This window comes from Macrobrachium nipponense, chromosome 44, assembly GCF_015104395.2.
Source record: "Macrobrachium nipponense isolate FS-2020 chromosome 44, ASM1510439v2, whole genome shotgun sequence".
NCBI classification, from domain to species: domain Eukaryota; kingdom Metazoa; phylum Arthropoda; class Malacostraca; order Decapoda; family Palaemonidae; genus Macrobrachium; species Macrobrachium nipponense.
This window is the reverse complement of record NC_087221.1, coordinates 35,470,762-35,475,761: the sequence shown is the minus strand read 5'-3', so window position 1 is coordinate 35,475,761 and position 5,000 is coordinate 35,470,762. Positions and strand designations below refer to the sequence as shown.

Below are 5,000 nucleotides of genomic sequence, written 5' to 3'. Positions count from 1 at the left end.
ACCGATACCAATATCTAGATTAAAGTTTGCCATTATTATTATAAAACCTACATTTAAACATATAACATTTAAATATATAGTTTGCCATTATTTTTATAAAACCTATATTTAAATATATTCCATTATACACTTTTACAGACATTACAATTTACACCTCCCTTCCAGTTTCCTTACTATTATGCAGTTATGTATGGTTACTTTTTTACATTTTTACAACACTTCCACACCCATCAAAGTTAGGTTTATATGTCATTTTACCTACTGGGGGCCGAATCCCATCCCCCGGTTAGGCAACATACCCTTAGGTTTAGTTTGTTATATGTTGGTTTACCTACTAGTTTTACTTCCTTGAAGGGGTTACCCGGTTAGGCTAGGTGGTTAGTTCTTCAAGGGTGGATAACGGGGGGGGGGGGGGGTTGGTTGGTTGGTTAGGTTACATTCCTTACTTGGTTACCTACTATAGGTTAGGTTTGGTTAGGTTACATTCCTTACTAGGTTAGGTTAGGCCTTTAAGGGGGGTAAACGGGGGCGAAGCCCCCATGGTCAGGCAATATTCCCTACTAGGTTAGGTTAGGTTAGGTTAGTTTAAGTTACATTCCTTACTAGGTTAGGTTAGGCCTTTAAGGGGGGTACGGGGGGGCGAAGCCCCCCTGGTCAGGCAATATTCCCTACTAGGTTAGGTTACATTCCTTACTAGGTTACGTTAGGCCTAGTATTTCCCTAGTAGGTTAGGTTAGGTTACGTTCCTTACTAGGTTAGGTTAGGCCTTTAAGGGGGGGTATGGGGGAGCGAAGCCCCCATGGTCAGGCAATGTTCCCTACTAGGTTAGGTTAGGTTAGGTTACATTCCTTACTAGGTTACGTTAGGCCTAGTATTTCCCTACCAGGTTAGGTTAGGTTAGGTTACGTTCCTTACTAGGTTAGGTTAGGCCTTTAAGGGGGGGTACGGGGGGGCGAAGCCCCCCTGGTCAGGCAATATTCCCTACTAGGTTAGGTTAGGTTAGGTTGGTTAGGTTACATTCCTTACTAGGTTAGGTTAGGCCATTTAAGGGGGGGTACTGGGGGGGGGGGCGAAGCCCCCTGGTCAGGCAATATTCCCTACTAGGTTCCAGGCTAGGTTACATCCTTACTAGGTTAGGTTAGGCCTTTAGGTATGGGGGGTTGAAGCCCCCCTGGTCAGGCAATATTCCCTACTAGGTTAGGTTTACATTCCTTACTTTGGGGGGGTTAGGTTAGGCCTAGTATTTCCCTACTAGGTTATTAGGTTTAGGTTACGTTCCTTACTAGGTTAGGTTAGGCCTTAAGGGGGGGTACGGGGGGGTAAGCCCCCCTGGTCAGGACAATGTTCCCTACTAGGTTAGGTTACATTTCCTTACTAGGTTAGGTTAGGCCTTTAGGGGGGTATGGTGAAGCCCCCTGGTCAGGCAATATTCCCTACTAGGTTAGGTTAGGCCTTTAAGGGGGGGTACATGGGGCAAATCCCCCCTGGTCAGGCAACATTGCCTACTAGGTTAAGTTCCCTACTAGGTAAGGTTACATCCCCTGCTAGGTTAGGTTATGTTAGGTTAGTTTGGTTCTTTAAGGGGGGTTACAGCAGGCCCAACCCCACCCTGGTCAGGCAACATCCCCTACAAGTTTAATTAGTTTTGTTATATGCTAACCTATGTTTAATTTGGTCTTGTATTTATTAAAACAACTATAGGCCCTATTACACATTTACCACCCAGGACTTAAAATCCCACCCCCTCCTGGGCCCGTTAATATGTATTTGTATTATTTCATATTTGAACCCATCCCACATTACATTTAGTTTCCTTAACTACCCATTTACTTTTATTACCCTTAACATTGCCAACTTATCTTGTTAAGTGCTTGTTCATTTACCTCAGCCCCACCCTGCCTCAACCAATAGCATCGAGAAGCCATTTTTACTACTCCACCCCACCTCTCCTACCCTGTTTTCTACGGTCTGACGTCCTGCCACCTCCTAACTGTAGAACTCCAACACTGTTGATTCTGCCGCCATGACATCCACTGCTGCATCTACTTCAAGCTCGCCCCAGCCCCTCACCAGGAACTCTTTGCCAACTTCATGTAACAATTGTTACATGAGTTACAAACATTTTTCTGCCTTTTACTCAGGTAATTATGATCGACTAATCGGTTTTTGCCAGGACCATGGCCTCCTGAGAAAGCAGGTCTTCTGCCCCCATTCAGTCGACTCCAAGATACGGGAGGAGAATGTATAACTTCGCCGGGTACTTGGCTGTTGCTTATTTCAAGCTGCATTTTGAGGAACCCGAAGACCCGCCTCCACGCATTCTTAAAAGCAGCTGCTGCTTTGTACCCTCCACCCCTTTTCCTTTAAGGTAAGGTCCAAACATTATTCTTAATTATTATGTTTTAGGAAGTGAGTGTTAGGCTTTCGCCGAAAGTTGCGTCAAGGTATGTTACTATTCAGTGGGTGCTGCTAAGACAACTCGTACCTTCCACCTAACCCCCCCACCCCCAGTGCGTTTACCCCCCCCTTAGTGAACATACTGGGCCGTGGTGGTTGGGGAATTTAAACATGGCGGCTGTGTTTACATTGCCTTCACCGTAACGAATACTTGGTACCTTCCTATAGGACCGTTCTTCTGTGACTTAGACTATGGCAATTGACATTTTCTATGTTATTTTATTTGCTTTACAAGGGTTGTAAGGAATATTTTTTTCGTTTGGTTGGAACTAAACTTCAATATACCTTTGAGTTTGGTGCGGCTATTATGTAACTTTCAAAGGTCAATTACTGCTTAGTTACAGCCGCCCGAATGGATATTACTTTTAAATCTTGTACAGTAACTCAAATAACATAGGAATCAGTCAATTGCCATAGTCTAAGCCACCGCGGATTGCTTCTGTAGAAATACCCAATGCTTTGTTCTCACCTTTATCCATGCAAGCTACGAGACGAGACGAGTCGAATGTCATCGAAGTTTAAAGTCTCATGCCAAGGAAGCCCAGAGTCCAAATTAAAAGGAAAGGAAGTTAGTTCATGTCGAATAACTTCGTAAATGTGGAAACACTTAAATCACGTAACTCAACCATGGTTCGATAAAATAGCAGCACAGCACAAATTCAGTAGAGATAATAATCTTGTAGTACAAATCTAGCTGCTAAAATCTTCGTGTCCAAATACTGCCAGTGAAGCTATTGACGGTATGGTTTGCTGGGCAAGACTGAAGTGGGTAAGTATATCCATAAACCTCCCAAGTAAAGAGAAAATGGCGTGATTAGAAGGCTTGTTATCTAATTACTTAGCTCGTAATAAGCAAGCAGGACATACGTAGATGGTACCAAGCATACAAATGTATTTAACTATTTATTTTAATAGTTTAAGAGAAAAGTCCTCCTTACTTCAATAAATACACACACACACACACACACACACACCCACACACACACACACACACACACACACACACACACACACACACACACACACACACACACATATATATATATATATATATATATATATATATATATATACTAATAAACAAATGTAAGAAATTTCCTTCGTCATGAGACTTTAAACTTGGAGGGCACTCGACTCGTCTCGTCTCGTAGCTTGCATGGATAAAGGTGAGAACCAAGCATTGTTAGGGGTTTCTTAATGTCTAGTTTAGTTACCTTTTATTGATCGAATACTTCAGTATTTGAAAGAATTGAGATAGTAAAGCGCCCTTTGGAAATTTATACTCGGCGAATGTCTTGTATATCAGTTAAGTGACCCTTTCATTTTCTAATGTGTTTGTCCCACATGTAACTTTTGCCAATTAGTTGAATTATCCGAATCAACCCGCTGTTGATTTTTATATAGTAACGTCAGCTTAATCTTTCAAATGGAAACGGTCATATCGTAAATAATTCAAACTTCTTATGGAATTTATTTTGAAAGCCTTTTTACATGTCAATTATGACGCAGAAACAAACACAGGTATAGTCATTTTTATCATGAAAGAGTCTTCCAATTTTTTTACTATCATGTGTTTAGTTTACAGTTAGAACTTTTTTTCATTTTTTTAAAGAAATTAATTGCAACCTATTGTTGTTATCACTGGTAGTTGTCGTCGTAGTAGTAGCAGTAGCATTCGAGGTGAATAGCGTTAATCAGATAAATAATTTTTCTTTGCCCCTATTTTACGTAAGTCAGTAACCTCCTGTAATGGGAAAAACATATTTCTTTAATTATTAGTGATTTATTTAGGAATTGATTCATCCTCCTCCTCTAATATCTTTACACTGCTATTGTAAGTGATTGGAACTGTGAAATGTTTTCGTTTCTGTTGTGACCGATGTGGCAGTGTAGCCAGTCCCTTGTTTTTGTTTTTCTCTCACTCGAGTATGGGAGCGCTGCCCTGAATCTTTCGTCTGCGTTTTGGTAACACTAGCAACACATGTAAGAATCACGAATGCTCTCGAGTGTTAGGACGTCAACCGGTCCATTCTTCATTTTGGCTATTTTACCAAATTAATGATGCAAATGATTATCTATCCCTTGCGAGGTAAGCTTTTAAAGTTGTAATATTACCATTAGTTCATTAGATAGAACAGATCACTATCGTGGAAGAACAGTAGCAGACGAGAATTCAAGTGCAGAGTTGCCTGCCCAGTCAGACATGTTGCAGTGCCTTAACGAGAAAGATTTTCATTGTCGTGAAAGATACTTCACGTTCATTAATTGTCATGAAATTTTGCTGTGTTAGTTTGAGTCGTAACTTAGCGTTTGACAGGGTTGAAAACATTAAAAAAAGCAGTTATAAGTGCTGAGCATGATCTTAGACTAGGCTATACAGTAATTTAAGAAGGCCTACCCTAGACTAATTCTTTTGAATGAGGAATTATGACTATTTTTGATAAATATAGTTAGGCTATATGTATATAAATTCATGGAAAACTTAATTACATAGAACTTAGCCTGTACCCTCAATAAACTAACCTAACTTTGTGGCCTATTGT

General features: G+C 40.7%; 1 protein-coding gene across 7 annotated transcripts in view; it reads left to right on the top strand.

Moving 5' to 3' along the window:
- The first annotated feature begins 4,368 nt into the window (after positions 1 to 4,368).
- The window catches only part of LOC135204179 (uncharacterized), a 56,447-nt gene continuing 55,815 nt past the window's right edge, over positions 4,369 to 5,000 (top strand). For all 7 annotated transcript variants that reach the window (XM_064234243.1, XM_064234242.1, XM_064234240.1 and 4 more), the window contains exon 1: positions 4,369 to 4,546. The gene's annotated coding sequence lies outside the window, so the exon portion shown is untranslated. The remainder of the gene's footprint in view (positions 4,547 to 5,000) is intronic.